This window comes from Bombina bombina, chromosome 7, assembly GCF_027579735.1.
Source record: "Bombina bombina isolate aBomBom1 chromosome 7, aBomBom1.pri, whole genome shotgun sequence".
NCBI lineage: Eukaryota > Metazoa > Chordata > Amphibia > Anura > Bombinatoridae > Bombina > Bombina bombina.
Window position 1 is genome coordinate 122815991 of NC_069505.1, and position 25526 is coordinate 122841516.

The 25526-nt window shown below is 37.9% G+C and overlaps 1 protein-coding gene across 3 annotated transcripts in view; it reads right to left on the reverse strand.

Moving 5' to 3' along the window:
- The window catches only part of SPON1 (spondin 1), a 747780-nt gene that overhangs the window by 373161 nt on the left and 349093 nt on the right, over window positions 1-25526 (reverse strand). The window lies entirely within an intron of this gene.

Consider the following 25526-nt stretch of genomic DNA (forward strand, 5'->3'; position numbering starts at 1 on the left):
GTAGTTATCAAGCCGTCTACTTTTCTGGCTTCGCCGGCCCAATACGTCCGCCTAAGCTCGCCTACCTTCGCCGCCGCGGACCTTGAATACGTTCGCCTAAGTTATCAAATAAAGCTGTCAAAAAGCCGCGGGGCGATGAGCAGCGGACTGTGAGAGTTATCACTCATCCGATCTCGCTGCTCTTCGGCTTTTTCCCAGCTTTATTGCTAGCCTGTCACTAAGCACTCACACTAAACTGCACTGTTCTACCCCCTATACCGGCGCCCCCGGAGCCTCCCGCAACTCAATAAAGTTACTAACCCCTAAACCGCCGCTCCTAGACCCTGCCGCAACTCTTATAAATGTATTAACCCCTAAACCGCCGCTCCCGGAGCCCACCGCCACCTGAAATATACCTAGTAACCCCTATCCTGCCCCCCCTATACCGTCGCCCTCTATAATAAAATTATTAACCCCTATCCTGCTGATCCCGCACCTCGCCGCAACTAAATAAATAGTTTAACCCCTAAACCGCCGCTCCCTGAACCCGCCGCAACCTATATTAAACCTATTAACCCCTATCCTGCCCCCCCTACACCGTCGCCACCTATAATAAATTTATTAACCCCTATCCTGCCCCCCACTACGACGCCGCCACTGTAATAAATTTATTAATCCCTAAACTGATGTCTAACACTAACCCTAACGCCCCCCTAACTTAAATATTAATTAAATAAATCTAAATAATATTTATATTATGAACTAAATTAATCCTATTTAAAACTAAATACTTACCTTTAAAATAAACCCTAATATAGCTACTATATAAATAATAATTATATTGTAGCTATCTTAGGATTTATTTTTATTTTACAGGCATCTTTCAATTTATTTTAACTAGGTACAATAGCTATTAAATAGTTATTAACTATTTAATACCTACCTATCTAAAATAAAGATAAATTAACCTGTAAAATAACAACTAACCTAAGTTACAATTACACCTAACACTACACTATCATTAAATAAATTATTCCTATTTAAAACTAAATACTTACCTGTAAAATAAACCCTAAGATAGCTACAATATAAATAATAATTATATTGTAGCTATCTTAGGATTTATATTTATTTTACAGGTAACTTTGTATTTATTTTAGCTAGTTAGAATAGTTATTAAATAGTTATTAACTATTTAATAACTACCTAGCTAAAAGAAATACAAAATTACCTGTAAAATAAATCCTAACCTAAGTTACAATTAAACCTAACACTACACTATCATTAAATTAATTAAATAAACTACCTACAAATAACTACAATTAAATACAATTACATAAACTAACTAAAGTACAAAAAATAAAAAAAGCTAAGTTACAGAAAATAAAAAAATAAGTTACAAACATTTTACAAATATTACAACAATTTTAAGCTACTTACACCTAATCTAAGCCCCCTAATAAAATAACAAACCCCCCCAAAATAAAAAAATGCCCTACCCTATTCTAAATTAAATAAAGTTCAAAGCTCTTTTACCTTACCAGCCCTTAAAAGGGCCATTTGTGGGGGCATGCCCCCAAAAGTTCAGCACTTTTGCCTGTAAATGAAAAATACAACCCCCCCCAACATTAAAACCCACCACCCACATACCCCTAATCTAACCCAAACACCCCTTACAAAAACACTAATCCCCTGAAGATCATCCTACCTTGAGTCGTCTTCACTCAGCCGAGCAGCGATGGAACCCAAGTGGACATCCGGACCGGCAGAAGTGATCATCCAAGGGGCGCTGAAGAAATCTTCCATCCGATGAAGTCATCATCCAGGCGACGCTGAAGAAGTCTTCGATCCGGGCGATGTCATCTTCCAAGCCGGGTCTTGAATCTTCCTTCCGCCGCCGCGGAAGATCCTTCTTCACCGACGGACTACGACGAATGAAGGCTCCTTTAAGGGACCTCATCCAAGATGGCGTCCCCTCAATTCCGATTGGCTGATAGGATTCTATCAGCCAATCGGAATTAAGGAAGGAAAAATCTGATTGGCTGATGGAATCAGCCAATCAGATTCAAGTTCAATCCGATTGGCTGATCATCGGAACAGCCAATAGAATGCGAGCTCAATCTGATTGGCTGATTCCATCAGCCAATCAGATTTTTCCTACCTTAATTCCGATTGGCTGATAGAATCCTATCAGCCAATCGGAATTGAGGGGACGCCATCTTGGATGACGTCCCTTAAAGGAGCCTTCATTCGTCGTAGTCCGTCGGTGAAGAAGGAGGTTCCGCGTCGGCGGAAGGAAGATTCAAGACCCGGCTTGGAAGATTACATCGCCCGGATCGAAGACTTCTTCAGCGCCGCCTGGATGATGACTTCATCGGATGGAAGATTTCTTCAGCGCCCCTTGGATGATCACTTCTGCCGGTCCGGATGTCCACTTGGGTTCCATCGCTGCTCGGCTGAGTGAAGACGACTCAAGGTAGGATGATCTTCAGGGGATTAGTGTTAGGTTTTTGTAAGGGGGGTTTGGGTTAGTTTAGGGGTATGTGGGTGGTGGGTTTTAATGTTGGGGGGGTTGTATTTTTCATTTACAGGCAAAAGAGCTGAACTTTTGGGGGCATGCCCCCACAAATGGCCCTTTTAAGGGCTGGTAAGGTAAAAGAGCTTTGAACTTTATTTAATTTAGAATAGGGTAGGGCATTTTTTTATTTTGGGGGGGTTTGTTATTTTATTAGGGGGCTTAGATTAGGTGTAAGTTGCTTAAAATTGTTGTAATATTTGTAAAATGTTTGTAACTTATTTTTTTATTTTCTGTAACTTAGCTTTTTTTATTTTTTGTACTTTAGTTAGTTTATGTAATTGTATTTAATTGTAGTTATTTGTAGGTAGTTTATTTAATTAATTTAATGATAGTGTAGTATTAGGTTTAATTGTAACTTAGGTTAGGATTTATTTTACAGGTAATTTTGTATTTCTTTTAGCTAGGTAGTTATTAAATACTTAATAACTATTTAATAACTATTTAATAACTATTCTAACTAGCTAAAATAAATACAAAGTTACCTGTAAAATAAATATAAATCTTAAGATAGCTACAATGTAATTATTAATTATATTGCAGCTATCTTAGGGTTTATTTTATAGGTAAGTATTTAGTTTTAAATAGGAATAATATATTAAAGTATAGTGTAGTGTTAGGTGTAATTGTAACTTAGGTTAGTTTTTATTTTACAGGTAAATTTCTCTTTATTTTAGCTAGGTAAGCTATTAAATAGTTAATAACTATTTAATAGCTATTGGACCTAGTTAAAATAAATTGAAAGTTGCCTGTAAAATAAAAATAAATCCTAAGATAGCTACAATATAATTATTATTTATATTGTAGCTATATTAGGGTTTATTTTACAGGTAAGAATTTAGTTTTAAATAGGATTAATTTAGTTACTAATAGAAATATTATTTAGATTTATTTAATTAATATTTAAGTAAAGGGGGCATTAGGGTTAGTGTTAGACTTAGGTTTAGGGGTTAATAATGTTATTATAGAGGGCGGCGGTAAAGGGGGGCAGGATAGGGGTTAATAGATATAATGTAGGTGGCGGTGGGCTCCGGGAGCGGCGGTTTAGGGGTTAATACATTTATTATAGTTGCGGTGGGCTCCGGGAGCGGCGGTTTAGGGGTTAATACATTTATTATAGTTGTGGTGGGCTCCGGGAGCGGCGGTTTAGGGGTTAATACATTTATTATAGTTGCAGTGGCCTCCGAGAGCGGCGGTTTAGGGGTTAATACATTTATTATAGTTGCGGTGGGCTCCGGGAGCGGCAGTTTAGGGGTTAATACATTTATTATAGTTGCGGTGGGCTCCGGGAGGCGGCGGTTTAGGGGTTAATATGTATAGAGTAGCTTGCGGTGGGCTCCGGGAGCGGCGGTTTAGGGGGTAATAACTTTATTTAGTTGCGGCGGTGTAGGGGGGGCAGATTAGTGGTGTTTAGACTCGGGGTACATGTTAGGGTGTTAGGTGCAGACAGCTCCCATAGAAATCAATGGGATGTCGGGCAGCAGCGAACTTGTACTTTCGCTATGGTCAGACTCCCATTGATTCCTATGGGATCCGCCGCCTCCAGGCTGGCGCTTTGAAAACCAGGTACGCTGGGCCGTAAAAGTGCCGAGCGTACCTGCTAGTTTTTTGATAACTAGCAAAAGTAGTGAGATTGTGCCGCACTTGTGTGCGGAACATCTGGAGTGACGTAAGAATCGATCTGTGTCGGACTGAGTCCGGCGGATCAAAGTTTACGTCACAAAATTCTACTTTTGCCGGTCTCGAGCCTTTGATAACTAAGGCGAATCAGCCTCGCCACAAATACGCTGCGGAATTCCAGCGTATTTGAGGTTGACGGCTTGATAACTAGGCCCCTATTATTGAGCATATTATTTTAAGACTGTCAACCTAACTACTGCATGTTTAACACCCTCAAAGGGGTTAAATACACAATAGAAATACCTATTAGGACTCGTATGCTATTGCAGGTCCCGAGTGGAAAACATCACTGATCCAATCAGCAGAGCTAGTTACACAACTGAGTCATGCAACTAGTGCTGCTGATTGGATCAAGCTGTATTTCTGCTTAACCCCTAAACACACAATAGTCTAGGGTCAATAGTCTTAAAATTACCTGCTCTAACATATTAGAGAAGGTACTTTATTATTTTTTTATTTTTTTTACTATAATGGCCCTTTAAGTTGTTGCAAAAGGATTTGCTTTTTGGCATTTCTAGGGAGTGTGGGACAAGCACAGATTTTACATAAAGAAGATTAAAATATTTTTATTTATAAAATAAGATCACACATAATATCTTAATACTAATGCTCTGGCTACACCACTAGTTTCATGCTCTAAAATCTAAATAAAAATGATATTTTTTTCACATTATATTATTTAGAATTCATTTTTAGGAAATATGTTTTTACGACAAACAATATTTTAAAACCTTTATTTTGCTATAATATTATGTATGAGAGAGAGTCTGAGGGCTGAATAGCAGAGAAAACACAGACAATGGTTTACCAAAAGTCATCACTTAGTACAACAATGGCTGTTATATTTACACAGCTGGTCTCAGTTATCGCCAAGTACTTAAATCTTAACAAAGCCAAAATTCCTTGCAAATGTCAACTCCAATCTCCTTAAGAGTGATATTGACATTGCAAATATACATCAGGATGACGCATATCTTTACTATGTCAGTGTGGGACACGGTTACTTCTATATAAGCAGAGTGACAGACTTATTGCAGGTCACAATTCCCAATACTTTCCTTAGATTCAAACACAGTGCGGCAGCAATTCCCAATACTTTCCTTAGATTCAAACACAGTGCGGCAGCAATTCCCAATACTTTCCTTAGATTCAAACACAGTGCGGCAGCAATTCCCAATACTTTCCTTAGATTCAAACACAGTGCGGCAGCAATTCCCAATACTTTCCTTAGATTCAAACACAGTGCGGCAGCAATTCCCAATACTTTCCTTAGATTCAAAAATAAATGCACAGGTAATTCTATTCACTGCATAGAGTTATATACAGTGCATATTATTTACCATCACTTTAAATAAAGGAACAGCAGCTGAAGTAGCCTTTTCATAAACACTAATATAAGTGCACTGTGTTCATTTAAAATGTAAACACAGTTATGAATAGGTAGAAGCTATTTTTATAATTTTATTGTGGTAAAATGCCAACCTCCCAACTGTTCCTATTTGAGAGGGTCAGTCGCAAATTCTAAATTCAATCCCACTGCAGCAGCCATGTCAAGATATGCAGAATTTCCCCTAGCCCCACCCATATACTACATAGACACTCCCACTAACTGCCCAGGCATGTCCATGATCTCACCCACTATTAGGGTTGCCACATCAGCCATGTTTTCCTGGACACTTATGAGTTACACATGCTGCAGGGTGTGCAGGGAGGAACATGTATTGTGTTTCTGGACAGCACTATTCATATTCCTCCCTGCACACCCTGCAACATGTGTAACTTATAAGTGTTCTGTATTTTAAGGGATGGGTGGCAACCTAACCCACTATCCCCCTGTGACCTATCTAACATGGCCCTGCCCACTACTCTCCTCAAACTTCTGAGTCCCTAATACCTAGCCACATATGCTAATATACTATCCATGATTTTTCAAATACTCCTAGTCCTAACTCTTGGTTGCAGAAAGCAAATCAGTAAAATATTTTTTAAGATTTTTAAAGATACTGAAGTTACATTCTTTTCCCTAAAGTTTTTAAATGAGAGTTCATAATATACATGTATATAAAGTTACAGACAAATGACAGTGAGATGTAGCAAGATGGCTTCTAAAACCATTTTCAAAAACTCAAATTTGCTTAGTAATAATGTCTCATTTTGAAATGCAATCATTTTTTTCTATGCATACACAATAGAAAAAAAAGATTATTTAAATTGAATGAGCAGAAGAGGCTTTGTTCGGCATATTGTATATCAGTAAATATATATAGAAGTATTTTGTACTTTTTTGGAGCCCACATTACAGTGCTTGTATAAACAAATGCTGATTATGGCCGCGGGTGAAGGTGTTCAGCTGTTTTTTGGAAGCCTGATATATTTATATATATAGGGGCACGGTGTCTCCTTCCCTGCTCATTTCCTAGGGCTGTCGGGTCTGGAGGCGTGCGGCGCTGACGTTATCGCCGCACGCTCCTCTCCCTCTCTGATGCCAGTCAGACGCTTGTGGCGCGAATCCTACGCCTATGTAAGTGTTCATTGTACGATCTATCACTGCCCAAATATAGGTGTTACTTTGTGTGCTCCTGGGTGTGATAGATTATATTATCAGATAGATGCTTTTCTTACTGCCTTATTGTTATACCGCTGCTGAACTCTGCCTGTCTGACTACTCTGCCTCTTAACCCCTAAATTGCTGGATTGATTACTGCTGCTGAACTCTGCCTGTCTGACTACTCTGTCTGCTATAGCCCCTAACTTCTGGATTGATATACTGCTGCTGAACCCTGCCTATCTGACTGCTCTGCTTATTAACCCCTGTTGTTCTGGATTGCCTCTTTGTTGCTGAACCCTGCTTGCCTAACCATTCTAGTGGTTTGTCCTTGGACCGCTCTGCCGTTGCCGCTGGGGACTGCCCTGCCTGTGGTGAGTGCCGCCTTCCTCATCTTACTAACTTTCTCTGCTCTGGGATATTCCCTATCTTTCCGGCTCGACGGCAGGATAACAAGACTACTGGCCGAGTTCGGTCTGATAGAGGAATATCCCAGGAGCATTACAATAATAGTGTAGCACACAAAGATTTGTGCAAATCCAGTATTAGATGAAAAAAATGTGACTCTGAAAATTGCCAAAAGAAATTACTAGCAGCCATATTAAGCATTTGTTTATACAAATGTTGAATATCTGAAAGTGCACATGCCTAAGCACCAAGGCCAATACTTAGGTATTTAGATGTTTCATTTATGTGATGGTATTTAGATGTTTCATTTATGAGATGGTTTCACAAACAAAACCAGCTATTTCAATTACAGAAATAAATCTAAAGGAACATTTTCCATTTAATTTAACCCCTTAATGACCGGACCATTTTTCAATTTTCTTACCCTTAATGACAATGGCTATTTTTACATTTCTGCAGTGTTTGCGTTTAGCTGTAATTTTCCTCTTACTCGTTTACTGTACCCACACATATTATATACCGTTTTTCTCGTCATTAAATGGACTTTCTAAAGATACCATTATTTTCATCATATCTTATAATTTACTAAAAAAAAAAATGATAAAATATGAGGAAAAAATGGAAAAAAACACACTTTTTCTAACTTTGACCCCCAAAATCTGTTACACATCTACAATCACCAAAAAACACCCATGCTAAATAGCTTATAAATTTTGTCCTGAGTTTAGAAATACCCAATGTTTACATGTTCTTTGCTTTTTTTGCAATTTATGTGGCAATAAATACAAGTAGCACTACTGCTATTTCCAAACCACTTTTTTTCAAAATTAGCGCTAGTTACTTTGGAACCCTGATATCTGTCAGGAATACCTGAATATCCCTTGACATGTATATATTTTGTTTTAGAAGACATCCCAAAGTATTGATCTAGGCCCATTTTGGTATATTTCATGCCACCATTTCACCGCCAAATGCGATAAAAAAAAAAAAAGTTAACTTTTTCACAAATTTTGTCACAAACTTTAGGTTTCCCACTGAAATTATTTACAAACAGCTTCTGCAATTATGGCACAAATGGTTGTAAATGCTTCTCTGGGATCCCCTTTTTCAGAAATAACAGACTTATATGGCTTTGTGGTTGCTTTTTGGTAATTAGAAGGCCGCTAAATGCCGCTGCGCACCACACATGTTTTATGCCCAGGAGTGAAGGGGTTAATTAGGGAGCTTGTAGGGAGCTTGTAGGGTTAATTTTAGCTTTAGTGTAGTGTAGTAGACAACCCCAAGTATTGATCTAGGCCCATTTTGGTATATTTTGTGCCACCATTTCACCGCCAAATGCGAGCAAATAAAAAAAAAAAACTTTACATTTTTCACAATTTTAGGTTTCTCACTGAAATTATTTACAAACAGCTTGTGCTATTATGGCAGAAATTGTTGTAAAAGCTTCTCTGGGATCCCCTTTGTTCAGAAATAGCAGATTTATATGGCTTTGGTGTTGCTTTTTGGTAATTAGAAGGCCGCTAAATGCTGCTGCGCACCACACGTGAATTATGCCCAGCAGTGAAGGGGTTAAATTAGGTAGCTTGTAGGGAGCTTGCAGGGTTAATTTTAGAGATCAGCCTCCCACCTGAGACATCCCACCCCCTGATCCCTCCCAAACAGCTCTCTTCCCTCCCCCACCCCACAATTGTTACCGCCATCTTAAGTACTGGCAGAAAGTCTGCCAGTACTAAATAAAAGAGTTTTTTTTTTTTTTTTTTAAATAAAAATTATAAAATATTTTAGTTGTGATGGACCCCTGCCTTAGCACCAACCTCCCTGATCCCCCCCTCCAGCTCTCTAACCCTCTCCCCTACCTAATTACCGCCATCTTGGGTACTAGCAGCTGTCTGCCAGTACCCAGTTTGGCCCCACAAACCAACCAAACTATTTTAATTTTATTTATAACTTTTATTTGTATGTTTAATTATTTCTGTAGTGATTGTATTCACTTCCAGCACTCTGTTAGACAACTGACGTACCAGGTACGTCCATTGTCATTAACTGCTTGTTAATGCATGACGTACCTGGTACGTCAGTTGTCATTAAGGGGTTAATCATCTGCAATTGGTATAACAAGTCATTAAGAATGAGCAAGGTAGACATGTATTTAATGGAGAAGAGGAGGCCATACGAAGAACCCACTGGAGGCCCCATGAGACATATGTTGTACATATGTTAGCAGTGTATATGACATGTTAATAGTTCTAGCTGTGAGTAGGACTAATTTTTGTGATAATTGTATATATTATCTATTATTCATGTGTATTTACAATTGTTCCTCGTGTTTACTTAATCTACCTATCACCTAGTGATTGAAAATTGTCAACAATATTGTTGTTGTTTTCTAGTGATAACCTTATTGGTTTCAAACAGTGCTAATAGTACATATATTGTGTTTACGGTATATACCTTTAAGAGTCTAGTGTCGTAATGTGCCTTTAAATCAATATGTACCTTTAAAAATCTAATATCGTATTGTGCCTTTAAATCCCTTTATTAATAAATTGTTTGCTCCTCCGTATTTTCTCTTACCAAACTAATATATATTCTAATGACACCAAACTAGTATATATTTAAAATATTTTTATATGAAATTTCACGTTATAAATGCGAATACAAATATAATTATAAATGTTATACAGATAAAATGTTGCTCAAAATAAAATAAAAATGAAATCAGAATGGTTTCGTAAACCACCTATTGTTTGCATATACATATATGTAAAAACACGTTATGTAAAAACACGTTATTTTCATAAAAAGGCTACTGGAGTCTGATTAGTGATGTGGTATCAAATGTTCCAGTGCACACTCTCCTTGTGTGTCTTAACTTGACTTTTGGATTATGTATACATTTGTTGCAAAAAATATATAGTGAAGTTGTGGCCACAACTGAGTTCTTTAAATTTTTCTTTCGTGTCTCCAAATCTGGACAATGTAGTGTTGCACTCCCCCTAACCGGACCTCTGATCGTATCTTACCTCGTTATGTTTGGGGTCTTGGGAAGCTGCTCACCCAATATTATACCTTAATGGAGGATCAGCGTCTCTCCGTTTGAAGTTCTCGGCGGCTTGCTTCCTCTCCCTGACGTCGTATGTCTCACGTGTTCCGTTGGAGGCCAATCAGGTAACCGGATCCGCGCATCATGTGAAGCCCCGCCGATGCCTGTCACTCTACAGGCACGATCGCCGGGGTAGGAGCAGTAAGGAGCCCCCAGATCTCCCTCGAGGTGGGAGAGTGCTCATGACGGCTCTGAGCCGTCATTAGCACCAGAGTGAGAAACTCTGTGACGGCTCAGAGCCATCATTAGCACTCAAAGCAGTCTATTATATTCACCAACAAAAGCCAAATGTCATAGTTATCCTATCCTTAAAAAGATATGACAGTTTAATTTCTATTTTTAAATGGACGTTGTTCTCTTTGTATCTTTTGAAGAAAAGCACAGGTAGGCTCAGGAGCAGCAATGCACTCCTGGGAGCTTGCTGTTGATTGGTTGCTACAAAATTTTGCCTCTTGCCATTGGCTTGCCAGATGTGTTTAGCTAACTCCCAGGAGTGTATTGCTGTCATAGAGCTTGCTATTTCAGCACCAATATTTTTTGCAATTACAGGGTACAGCCATGGGTTCCAACGTCGCTCGTACCTATGCCAATATATTCATGAATATCTTTGAAGAACATTATGTTTACGAAAACCCACTATTTATTCAATATGGTGCCACACGATGGTGCTATATTGATTATATATTTGGCATATGGATGGGCGACATTGGGACCCTATTGAATTTTGTTTCCTTCCTCAATCAGGCCACTAAAAATATTACATTTACTATTGAAAACAGTGAGGAAAGGATTAATTTCTTAGACACCACAGTATATAAGGAGAATGGAAATCTACAAACAGATCTCTACAGGAAGATAATTGACCACAATAACTTATTACACTATGACAGTGCTCACCCCAATGCTCTAAAAAATTCACTGCCCCGGAGTCAACTCCTGAGAGTCAAGAGAATTGTAACTGATAAGAGAATGGTCAATAGTAGATTAGAGGAGATGGCTAAACTGTTTAGAGAAAGAGGGTACCCTAGTGATTTGGTTCAGAGAGAGAGAGAGAGAGAGAGAGAGAGAGAGAGGGAACAAATTCTACAAATGTCTGAAGTTAACTTGTCTAATGTGAAGGAAAAAGCCAACAAAGACAGGGTGGTGTTTGTTACTCAATACAACAGACAGATTATAAAGATTGCACATATAATTCAAAAACACTGAAATTACTTAAAGTACGGTAATCCAGGGAGAGTGGAATTTCAATTTTTTTTACATGTAACACGGACCATGTAATCTACATTTTGAAATGTCCTTGTGCCAGATTTTATGTAGGTGAAACGACCAGGCGAGTCCGTGACAGGATCACGGAACATAAGCCAAACATTAGAACTGCCTATGAAAAATCACCTGTTGCATAATATTTCAAGGAGGCTGGGCACACAGTGAGCCAACTTAGATACCAGATCATTCAGCATGTACCAGTTGACAGGCGAGAAGGTGAAAGGTTTAAAAACCTAAAGCAGAGAGAGGCATTCTGGATCAATCACTTAGAGACCAGGATGCCTCAAGGAATGAATAAAGATTGGGATCTTTTTGTATTTCTATAGATTCATTTGTATATATGTATTGATGCAGTTTTATATAATAACTAAGCTGTCATAAAACTAATGGGTAACATAATTTTGTATAGAGTATAGAAAATGCTTTTGTTTCTGGTGCAATTAAGGAGTATTGCAATACCTATTAGTAACCACCTGTGCTGTCCTGATGATGTCACAGGGGTGGAGTTGTATGTTGGGTATAAGAGTGAGCTTTGTAGGCATTTGTACATGCATGATTAAGAACCTGTGTGGTTCGAAACGTTGCATTTGTATTATGCTTTTGTACTAACCTAATAAAATATATTATTATATGGTGTGGCTGCTCTTTGGACTTTGTACATATTTTGAGGGTCTGCAGCAAGCACATATCTGACACTAGTGCTAAACTATTCTGTTTTTTGTAAACAAGCTAAAGAAATAGTATTTATATGCAAGTAATAGCATTATAATAAAATGCTCTAACACATTAGGGCAGTTTATTTTTTTCCACTTTGTCTCCTTAATGAAATATTCTGCTCCTAGAATTACAAGAGATTCTGTTTATCATACAAAGCTGAATATTCAAGAAAAGTAAAATTGCTTTCTATGTGTGGGTGACAATGAATAATTCATAAAAATATGACCAGCATGTCTATGGCCTGTATGAGTTCCCTTCGGTTATTCTTTTTCAGAGCTTTTCTGATTTTGTCCTCATTATCCACAAAAGATTGCTGACTATGCAACATCAGCTGAAAGTAATACTTAGCCAGAGGCTAATATGACAATTACAACTACAATTCACTAGACTATGGAATCGACTACAGACTCATTTTGTATGGATGATTTATTAGAATTCCCACAATGCATCATGCTGACGTTTTTTTTTTTTGTGTTGTAGAACATTTCTTAAAGTCCTGATAAATAGCCATTTATTCAATGTGCAGCACAGAGGTTAAAGGGGCAGCATACACCAATTGTCATATAACAGACACTACTATAAAGAATAATATGCACAGATACTGATCTAAAAATCCTGTGTAAAGCTTTTTAAAAGACTTACTTTGAAATTCCCAATGTAACACTGTTAATGAGATAAGCCTGGGACACCCACTGAAAGGGGCTGGTAGCAGAACCTCCCCCTCCTCTGCATATGAAAAGACACATTATACAAACAGAAGCAGTTTGAAGTCTGTATACATCATTATACATCTACATATTTGGGGCTCAGTTCGGAGTCTCAAAATCTGCACAATGTTATTTAAAAATAAGCAAAACTACATTTTTAGAAAAACGGATCATGGATGGATCATCTACAAAACATTTATGCAAAGAAAAATTTAGTGTACACTGTCCCTTTAAAGGGACATCACAAAACAATCATTCTTATTGTGAAATCATAGTAAGTAATCACCTTTAGTATTAACTAATGGGTATGTCGCTTAAAGGGACATGAAACTCTAAATAGAATTTTGACTAGATTACAAGTGGAGTGCAATAAATAACCAGCCATTACAAGTGGCTGGTTATTGATACCACAAACTCAGCGCTTATTAGATCAGTGCTTTCCAAACTGTGTGTCGGGACACACTAGTGTGTCGGCAGCAGTGTGTAGGTGTGTCCCTGCTTCAGCACAAATTCTTTTTTTAATTTTTTTTTGGTTTCTGACTTTCCACCTGCCTGCTATGCATATCACATGGTTGACACATGATTGATACCTAGGGGGACACAGATTATGTTAACCTATTGGCACAGCTCAGTGGGAACTGAAACTATTCCCATTGGCGGCACATTGGCTCCTGACTGCACGTGTAGTCTCCTTAATTGGCTCGTGACTGCATGTGTAGTCAGTGAGTGGGACAGCAGTGTGTATGCAGCGCGGGCAGTAGTCAATCGGACTCACCGAGCTCTGAGGGCGGCAGATTAAACGCTGAGCTGAAGTCAGAAGTCAGTTGGTTTTTTTTGCAGCTAGCTCCCAGTAGTGCATTGCTGCTGATGCTCTTGATATATGGATAGGAAGTAGAAGCTTAAAAATGCTTGATGATGAAACGCGAGTGTCTTTATCTAATATTCCACCAAATATTCAGAAATTGTGTTCATCCCATCAACCTCATACATCCCATTAAAATAATAAGTAGCTATTGGTGTTATTAAACTTTTTTTTAATTCTTGCACATACATACTGTTACTTGTAAATACATTTTGTTATTATATAATTTATGTATGTGTCCGTATCTCTAAAAAGTTAGATTAACCTCCTGTTTGCTAGTACAACTGAATTACTGTGTCGCAAAATGATGTAGGTCTAAAAAGTGTGTCACCAACATGAAAAGTTTGGAAAGCTCTGTATTAGATTAACCAGTGATCAGATCTCTGGTTAATTTTCTAAATGTCCCCCAAATGCAAAGAAAATCAAGTAATAGTTTTCTCTTCTTTTTTTTTTTTTTTTTTAATTTAGCATTTTTTTTTTTAAAAAAAAAGAAAACTGCACTTAGCAGTTTTTGGGGGTAAAGTTGGCTGGAGTGGGGTGTTAGAAAAAAAATGGCACTGAAAAGTGCCTTTACATTGCGGTCTATGGAAACTGTGTTCCCAGTAAATATATATGTATACAGTATGTATATGCTTGTGCTAGATTCTCGAGTCTATTTTACCACTTAGAGAAAAAAATAAACAAGCTCCTGCTCTTGTCAACCAATCACTGTGCAGATGGTAAAAATGTCAGATCCTTTAGAGCAGTGAAAAAAGATATTTTAAAGTGAAATTACCAGAAATCCAAATAAAGGAAATAATTAAAATAAAATACAAAATTATCATCTGCTTGTCTTTGTCAATATATTTTTAAACTGCCATTTTTTATTTTTTTTTACTTCAAAAGAATTGTCATCATTTTCATCTCTCTATATGAATTGATTGATTAATGATCAAAATAATTTACACATTTAAGTGTTTAAACCCTAAAATAGAAACTTTTTGATATGATCAATCATTGATCATTTGGAAGTAACTAAACTGTACCTGGCTGTTGCTTTGTTCAGAGGAAAGGCAGATCCGATTTGCAACATGTATTTGATAGATTAAATGCAAAACTGAATCTATTTCTATGCTGAAACGACATTTATTAAAAATTAGGTTAAAGTGAGTATTTGTATAGTGAGTTTGCAATAAAATTTGAATTGTTAACATCATACAAAATGAATAATTGAAAAATAAGCAGGAAATCTTGTGTTGTTTATGTTTTTTCTCACCAACTAAAATGTGGCGAGATTTTCTTAAAACACTCAAAATACTTATAACCTGAATCGAAAAACACATGCATACGAAAATATAGGTAATTGTAAGATGCTTAACGCAGAAAGCAGCGTAATTTGATTTATATTGGCTGCAGGATTTAATTTTTAAAGTGCGCCCCCTGCTCACTTTGCTCCACAGTGCAAAGATAGCCTTTCCAGCAAGCTCCATTACTTTCAATAGGGGAGATCTCGCAAATCGCAGGGACTGTCCCTTTTTTACGATAATTCCACCAGCGAGAAAACCCCCCCCCTGAAATTGCGAGGTTTACGTGATCGGTCCCATGGGGTAGTTTTATGAAGCTGCATTTGCAGCTTTTAGGCTATGCAGAGCAGGTTTGTATGAGCATGTCTGCAGCGACATATTTTAGAGGCAGAAGCTGCTTCTTTTGCCTCTCCGGCACCTCAGAGGTGGCAACGTCACTGCTATTACGCAATTTGTTACTCAGGAGCAGGGGGTGGCATTACACAATAACTCTCTTGCACAATGTTACATTTTGATGTGCGAGGCAGCATCTCAAGTGGTGACTACAGGCAGAAAGGTTAACTATTTATGAACCTGTCCATCTGCAATCAGGATAAAATTTACCCTAAGTTACCAGAACCAAAATATTGTGGTAGCCAAAATAGACACAGCATCATTGAGAAAATGTTAAAGCTCATGGTGAATATATGACGGAGGTTACCCATCCCTAAGGCTAAAAACGTATATCACTAAAGGGTCATTGAAAATTGCATTAAACTTTCATGATATACATTAAAAAAAAAAAAAATCCAATTTGTTTCTATCATAATAGCTAATATGCATAGGAGCATACTGAGGTAGGTTTAGGAGCAAACAAATATCTTTCTGCAACAATCTCTGTAGCAATGGTATAATTGCAACCTGTAGAAGGAGGCTACAGCAGAGGACACAACTCTCCCTTCACTTTCTGCTTCTCACACACTGTTTGATTGTAAACTATTCAGTGGCATTACTAGGGGGGTGCGGGCCGCACCCGGGTAACACCCTCCAGGGGGTGACATTACCAGGATTTTTTTTTTAATTTTTTTTTACATTTTATTGAAATGCAAAGAAATACAATGTAGAAATGCATAGTTTTTTTTTATTAGAGGGGCTAACATTTGTGAACATTAGTGGGACTGGGGAAAATGTAGACACTTCATTTTTTTGCTCCTTGAGCAAGCGCTGCAATTTCTACAAATAGTTTTCATGGCTGCTTTTGCTTGTTTGTACTTTGCTCCTCCCCTATCCAATTTCACTATGAATGTTGTGGGCGTGCCGTGGGGCTTGCGAAGTTGCGCTAAACCTGCCTGCCTATCTGTGCTCACTGCTGTGTGGAGCAGTGGATTCAATCACTGCTGTGCTGTCTCTCTAAACGGGAACTGGGAAATCGTGAGGGGGATGCCTGGCACCTGACCGCATAACTGTCTGACACTGTCTCTAAAGTGAAGGAGCCACGTATGATGCCCACCAGACCGGTATGGTTACTGTATACTGAAGTGCACAATGAAACATAGAAACATAGAAACATAGATATTGACGGCAGATAAGAGCCATAGGCCCAGCAAGTCTGCCCGACCTTACCTAACAGTATAAACTTATCTAGTTCGTAGGATAGCCCTATGCTTGTCCCATGCATTTTTAAAGTCCCCCACAGTGTTTGTTGCTACTACCTCTTGAGGAAGTTTATTCCATAAATCAATCACTCTTTCTGTAAAGAAGTGCTTCCTCAAATTACTCCTGAATCTACTACCCTTTAGCTTGAGCTCATGACCCCTTGTTCTTGAATTTTCCATTTTATGTAAAATACCCACAGCCTCAGTTTTACTAAACCCTTTAATGTACTTGAAAGTTGCTATCATATCACCTCTTTCCCTTCTCTCCTCTAAGCTAGAAGAGGTAGGATGTGGGGGCGGGGGTCTGGGGGTGGGCAGAGTGCAGAGGTGATTGGCCATAAGAAGCGGTAGGCACGCGGTCCGGGGCTGTGCACTGACAGACTTGGAACAGTCAGAGAGCAGAATTTTCATAGTTTGCGCACCTAAACCATTTCTTTAGTGATTTATTTTTAGAGTGCTCTGTTTATCTTTCATTTGATGCTCTGCTGAGCCAGGGAGCAGCTCTAGGCATGAGCTTTATAATTAATGCAGTGCAGTTTACATATTTTGTATGTGTGTGTCTGAGTTTTTGTGTGTGTGTTTTTATGTGTGTGTTTAAGTGTGTTTCTGAGTGTTTGTGTGTGCATCTGAGTGTGTTTTTAAGTGTGTGTGTCTGAGTGTTTGTATGTGTGTGTGCCTGTGTTTTTGTGTGTGTGTGTGTGTGTGTGTGTGTGTCTCAGTGTTTTTGTGTGTGTGTGTCTGAGTGTTTTTGTGTGTGTGTTTTTATGTGTGTGTTTAAGTGTGTTTCTGAGTGTTTGTGTGTGCATCTGAGTGTGTTTGTATGTGTGTGTGCCTGTGTTTTTGTGTGTGTCTGCTTTCTGGGGGGTGGTGGGGTGATACCATAACTTACCGCACTGGGTGACACCAACCTTAGTGACGCCATTGAAACTATTTAATGATAGATGCACTTAAACTAGGGTTGCCACCTCAGTCATGTTTTCCTGGACACTTATGAGTTACACAGACTGCAGGGTGTGCACAGGGCAACATGCATTGCACACCTAAACAGCACACGAATAGTGACCCTTGACAGAACTATCCATGTTGCTTCCTGCATACCCTGAAGCCTGTGTAACTCATACGTGTCCAGGAAAACATGGCCGAGATGTCAGCTCTAACTCTTACCATACCATAGGGTGGCTGAAGATATTGCACCGTAAAGCTCCCAGTGTACAGCATATGCAACTTAGAGAATTTTTTGCTTTCATTTTAAAGCAATTCCAAACCATTGCATTAGCCATAATGTATACACAGTTGTTAATGAGCCATTTCAATATGATATATGATGCACATCACTAGTGGGAGCTAGCTGCTGATTGGTGCCTACACTCATTTGATTCTTGTGATTGGCTAACTAGATGTGTTCAGCTAGCTGTCAGTAGTACAGTGCTGTCCCTTCAGCAATGGATAACAAGAGAATTAAGCAAATTTGATAATAGAAGTAAATTGGAAAGTTGTTTGAAATTATATGTTCTATCCAAATCATGAAATACAATTTTGGGGTTTTCTGTCCCTTTAATATGTGCACTAAGAATGTGTTTATCTATGTTTTGCTCTGAGTAGACCAGCAACACCACAAAGGGCTTTTGTTATTCCTGAGTACAAAAGAATTAGGTTACAAACAGCAGAAATGGGGATCTTACTTTAAAATAATCTTTTTCTCACTAAAAGCACCAATTACAGATAAAGAAATACAGCGGTTTCTAACACACAATTCTGTGGAGCTACCAAATCACTTAGAGATGACTGTTGCAGAGAATTACTTTGTTCATTTCAGGTTAAAGCAACATGTTTACAATTACAGAGAAAATGTTAAGATAGAATTAAATCACTAAACGAAAAAAGCATTAGAATTATAGTCCAACACCAAAATGAAAATTTTTACATCTGCCATGTTACAGAGTATTTTCTAGAAGCCTTTGGCAAAACAAAATTAAATACAGTTATAAAATGCAAAATATACATGTATTAAAGCAAACTGAATCACTTAATTCATTTGCATGAATTTAAAATCGGACATGAATTAGTAATTACTCAGTTGTAATGTTTGTATAGTTTAAACCAGACATCCACAAACTTGGCCCTCCAGAGGTTTTTGGAACTACATTTCCCATGATGCTCAGCCAGCTGATATGGGAAATATAGTTCCAAAACCTCTGGAGGGCCAAGTTTGAGGATGTCTGGTTTAAAGGGTCATAATAAGTTAAACTTTCATGGTTCACATAGAGCATGCAATTATAAAACACTTTCAGTGTACTTATTATATTATCAAATTGACTTTGTTCTCTGTGTATCCTTTATGGAAAAACCTACCTAGGTATGCTCAGGAGCAGCAATGCACTACTGAGAGCTAGCTAATGATCAGTGGCTGCACACATGTGCCTCTTATAATTGGATCACCAGATGTGTTCAGCTAGCTCCCAGTAGTGCATTACTGCTCTGGAGCTAACTTTAAAGGGACAGTATACTTGAAAGTTTTGATGGTTAAAAAAATATAGATAATCCCTTTATTACCCATTCCCCAGTTTTGCACAACCAACACAGTTATATTAATATACTTTTTTTATATGATTATATGTGATTATATTGTATCCTCTGCAAATTGCCCCCTTATTTCAGTTCTTTTGACAGACTTACATTTTAGACAATCAGTGCTTACTCATAGGTAAATCCCTAGGAGTGAGCACAATGTTATCTATATGGCACACATGAACAAGCGTTGTCTAGCTGTTAAAAACTGTCCAAATGCGCTGAGATTCAAGGGCTTAGAAATTAGCATATGAGCCTAGGTTTAGCTTTCAGCAAAGAATACCAAAAGAACAAAGCAAATTGTATGATAAATGTAAAGTGGAAAGTTGTTTAAAATTGCCTGCCCTATCTGAATCATGAATGTTTATTTTTTACTTGGCTGTCCCTTTAAATATGTGTTTAAACAATTTACAAGGGTTGAACACAGTTATATTCAAGCACTATTGCAATAAGATGCTGAAACACATTAGAGAATTTCCTTTAACAGAACTATACTATGGTTTCCTGGAGCCCAGTAACACGCTACACTTGTTTTTCTTTAGTAACTTGTGGTGCGCTGAGTGGTAGAGCAGAATATTTTCCCTTTATCACACACTTTGCTGATAGCAGGTTGCGTTTGCTGGGAGCACTGGATAGCACCAAGCACCATAAAGTGTGGAAATTTCTATTTATATAAAGTATTTTCAACCTATAGCCCCCACACTTTCCCTTCTATTTTGCTAAGGGTGGAAAATGACATTTTAATCCACATACTATGTATATAATGCTGCAGAGTTTTAGCATATAATTTTGTGTTTAAAAAAAAAAAAGATAAAGAAAACTTAGAGGGACATTCCAGTCAAAATTTAAATGCACATAGATGAATTACATATTTGAATAGAAACATATTTGCTATATACAGGTATTGGCAAAAATGCTTCTAGTAAAAAAGTTATCACTGTTTTAGCGTTAGCATTTTTCTCTGCACATGCATGTGAAGCATAGCTAGATATTCTCAGTGCACCTGTATTTTAAATACTGCAGCTGCTCAGAGTGCCAGTGGGGCTGGTATCATGTCTGCAATTAAAGGGACAGTGAACACCAAGGAAAACTTTATCCCATACCTTAGATCCACCCAAAAAAGATGCTCCTGCACCGCATCTCATCTTCAATACCACTAACGTTATAGGGGATATTTATCAAAGGTATATCGGACCTGATCCGACAGTGCGGATCAGGTCCGACATTCCTCACTGAATGCGGAGAGCAATACGCTCTCCATATTCAGCATTGCACTAGCAGCTCTTGTGAGCTGCTGGTGCAACGCCACCCCCTGCAGACTTGTGGCCAATCGGCTGCCAGCAGGGAGGTGATTTTTGTCCACCTGATTTGAGCAGGCGGACAGGGCTATGGAGCAGCGGTCTTTAGACCGCTGCTTCATAACTGCTGTTTCTGGGGAGCCTGCAGGCTCACCAGAAACATAGGCCCCTATATGTCTAATTATCGAAAGCCCATAAAGTTTTCAGTGGTAGATATGGCCGCCAAACTCCTCCCCCTCCTCCTCCGTCCCCTTCTTTTTTTAATTCAATCCTCGTTCACAGAGACGCTGTTCTATTGCTAATGCGCATGCACAATATAATTTTAGTCCGCTCGCTATTAGAAATAGAAAGTGTCTCCGTGAACACGTGTAAAGAATCTATCCGAGGATTTGATTCCGATTGGCGGATGACTTAAAGGGACACTGTAGCCAAAAAATGTCTTTTGTGATTCAGATAGAGCATGCAATTTTAAGCAACTTTCTAATTTACTCCTATTATCAAATTGTCTTCATTTTCTTGGTATGTTTATTTGAAAAGCAAGAATGTAAGTTTAGATGCCGGCCCATTTTAGGTAATTGGGCAGCACCTTTAAACAAGTGCTGTCCATGGTTCTGAACCCACAATTTGCTGGCTCCTTAGCTGAGATGCCTTCTTTTCAAATAAAGATTGCAAGAGAATGAAGAAAAATTGATAATAGAAGTAAATTAGAAAGTTGCTTACAATTACATGCTCTATCTGAATCATGAAAGAAAAAAAATTGGGTTCAGTGTCCCTTTAAGAAGAAGCCTCCTACGTAACGGTGGGGGGAGTTTGGTTGCCATATCTACCGCTGAAAAACATAATTTATGTAAGAACTTACCTGATAAATTAATTTCTTTCATATTGGCAAGAGTCCATGAGCTAGTGACATATGGGATATACAATCCTACCAGGAGGGGCAAAGTTTCCCAAACCTCAAAATGCCTATAAATACACCCCTCACCACACCCACAATTCAGTTTAATGAATGGCCAAGCAGTGGGGTGATAAAGAAAGGAGTAGAAAGCATCAACAAAGGAAATTTGGAAATAATTGTGCTTTATACAAAAAAATCATAACCACCATAAAAAGGGTGGGCCTCATGGACTCTTGCCAATATGAAAGAAATGAATTTATCAGGTAAGTTCTTACATAAATTATGTTTTCTTTCACGTAATTGGCAAGAGTCCATGAGCTAGTGACATATGGGATATCAATACCCAAGATGTGGAGTCTTCCACTCAAGAGTCACTAGAGGGGGAGGGAATAAAAATAAAAACAGCCATATTCTGCTGAAAAAATTAATCCACAACCCATAACAAAAATAAGTTTATTTCATCTTTGAAAGAAAAAAACTTAAATCAAAAGCAGAAGAATCAAACTGAAACAGCTGCCTGAAGAACTTTTCTACCAAAAACTGCTTCTGAAGAAGCAAATACATAAAAACGGTAGAATTTAGTAAATGTATGCAAGAGGACCAAGTCGCCACTTTGCAAATCTGATCAACTGAATCTTCATTCTTAAAAGCCCATGAAGTGGAAACTGATCTAGTAGAATGAGCTGTAATTCTCTGAGGCGGGGACTGACCCGACTCCAAATAAGCTTGATGAATCAAAAGTTTCAACCAAGAAGCCAAGGAACTAGAAGAAGCCTTCTGACCTTTCCTAGGACCAGAAAATAAAACAAATAGACTGGAAGTCTTCCTGAAATCTTTAGTAGCTTCCACATAATATTTCAAAGCTCTTACCACATCCAAAGAATGTAAGGATCTCTCCAAAGAATTCTTAGGATTAGGACATAAGGAAGGGACAACAATTTCTCTACTAATGTTGTTAGAATTCACAACCTTAGGTAAAAATTGAAAAGAAGTCCGCAAAACTGCATTATACTGATGAAAAATCAGAAAAGGAGACTCACAAGAAAGAGCAGATAGCTCAGAAACTCTTCTAGCAGAAGAGATAGCCAAAAGGAACAACACTTTCCAAGAAAGTAGTTTAATGTCCAAAGAATGCATAGGCTCAAATGGAGGAGCCTGTAACGCCTTCAGAACCAAATTAAGACTCCAAGGAGGATAAATTGATTTAATGACAGGCTTAATACGAACTAAAGCCTGTACAAAACAGTGAACATCAGGAAGTATAGCAATCTTTCTGTGAAATAAAACAGAAAGAGCGGAGATTTGTCCTTTCAAGGAACTTGCAGACAAACTCTTATCCAAACCATCCTGAAGGAACTGTAAAATTCTAAGAATTCTAAAAGAATGCCATGAGAATTTATGAGAAGAACACCATGAAATGTAAGTCTTCCAAACTCTTAAATAAATCTTTCTTTGGTACAATAAATAGGTTTGCATAAAACCCCAAACCTTGTTCATGAGGAGGAACTGGCATGATTACCCCTGAAGACTCCAGGTCTGAAACACACTTCAGAAAAGCCTGAGCTTTTACTGGATTTACAGGGATGCGTGAGAGAAAAAAATCTTCTCACAGGAGGTCTTACTTTGAATCCTATTCGATACCCTTGAGAGACAATGCTCTGAATCCAATGATTTTGGACAGTTTTTATCCAAAAATCCTTGAAAAACCTTAAAGGGACACTGTACCCAAATTTTTTCTTTCGTGATTTACATTGAGCATGAAATTTTAAGCAACTTTCTAATTTACTCCTATTATCAAATTTTCTTCATTCTCTTGGTATCTTTATTTGAAATGCAAGAATGTAAGTTTAGATGCCGGCCCATTTTTGGTGAACAACCTGGGTTGTCCTTGCTGATTGGTGGATAAATTCATCCACCAATAAAAAAGTGCTGTCCAGAGTACTGAAACAAAAAAAAAAGCTTAGATGCCTTCTTTTTCAAATAATGATAGCAAGAGAACAAAGGAAAATTGATAATAGGAGTAAATTAGAAAGTTGCTTAAAATTGCATGCTCTTTCTGAATTACAAAATAAAAAATTTGGGTACAGTGTCCCTTTAATCTGCCCTCTACCAGCTGAGCTGGAATGAGGGCCACACCTTCATGCGGACTTAGGGGCAGACTTTGGTTTCCTAAATGGCTTGGATTTATTCCAATTTGAGGAAGGCTTCCAACTGGAAGCAGATTCCTTGGGAGGAGGATTGAGTTTTTGTTCCTTATTCTGACGAAAGGAATGAAAACGGTTAGAAGCCTTAGATTTACCCTAAGGTTTTTTATCCTGAGGCAAAAAAACTCCTTTTCCTCCAGTGATAGTTGAAATAATAGAATCCAACTGAGAACCAAATAAATTGTTACCTTGGAAAGAAAGAGATAGTAATCTAGATTTAGATGTCATATCAGCATTCCAAGATTTAAACCACAAAGCTCTTATAGCTAATACAGCTAAAGACATGGATCTAACATCAATTTTGATAATATCAAAAATGGCATCACAAATAAAATTATTAGCATGTTGCAGTAAGCGAGTAATGCTAGATATGTCAGGATCCAATTCTCGTTGCGCTAAATTCTCCAACCAAAAAGTTGAGGCAGCCGCAACATCAGCCAAAGAAATAGCAGGTCTGAGAAGCTGACCTGAATATAAATAGGCCTTCCTTAGATAGGATTCAAGCTTCCTATCTAAAGGATCCTTAAAGGAAGTATTATCTTCCATAGGAATAGTGGTACGTTTAGCAAGAGTAGAAATAGCCCCATCAACTTTGGGGATTTTTTCCCAAAACTCTATATATTTTGCTTGTAAAGGATACAATTTTTTAAACCTTGAAGAAGGAATAAAAGAAGTACCTGGCTTATTCCATTCCCTAGAAATCATATCAGAAATAGCCTCAGGAATATGAAAAACCCCTGGGGAAACCACAGGAGGTTTAAAAACAGCATTTAAACGTTTATTAGACTGAACGTCAATAGGACTGGTTACCTCAATATCCAAAGTAATTAACACTTCTTTTAAATAAAGAACACATATACTCTATTTTAAATAAATAAGTAGATTTGTCAGTGTCAATGTCTGAGGAAGGATCTTCTGAATCAGATAGATCCTCATCAGAAGAGGATAAATTATTATGTTGCTGGTCATTTGAAATTTCATCAGCTAAATGAGAAGTTTTAAAAGACCTTTTACATTTATTTGAAGGTGGAAATGCAGACAAAGCCTTCAGAATAGAATCAGAAACAAATTCTTTAAAATTTACAGGTATATCATGTACATTAGAAGTTGAAGGAACTGCAACTGGCAATGTACTATTACTGATGGAAACACTATCTGCATGTAAAAGTTTATCATGACAACTATTACAAATGACATTTGGTGGAATAATTTCTACACTTTTACAACAAATGCACTTAGCTTTGGTAGAACCGATGTCAGGCAGCAATGTTCCAGCAGAAACTTCTGAGGTAGGATCAGATTGGGACATCTTGCTCAATGTAAGAGAAAAAACAACATATAAAGTAAAATTATCTATTTCCTTATATGACAGTTTCAGGAATGGGAAAAAATGCAAAAGCATAGGCCTCTGATAGAGAAAAAAGCAAGAGGCAAACATCAATGGGGTATTGAAATAATGAAAATAATTTGGAACCAAGTATGACACACAACGTAATGTAAGCTTTTTTGGCGCCAAAAATAACCAGAAATTACACACTCGTGTCACTAATGATGCCGCCGTGTGAAAGGTCTCGGCGTCACGTATGACGCCGGAAATGACGAACTTGCATCATAAACGTCTTTTTCCGCGCCAAGAATGATGCAATAAAGTTTAGCATTTGACGCACCCGCGGGCCTAATACCCGCAATAGCAAGAAGTAGTCAATTGAAAAAAAGACTAAAACCCTAGGTAAGAAATACATTTCTTAAAATGTTTAAATTCCCCAAATATGAAACTGACAGTCTGCTGAAGGAAATACATG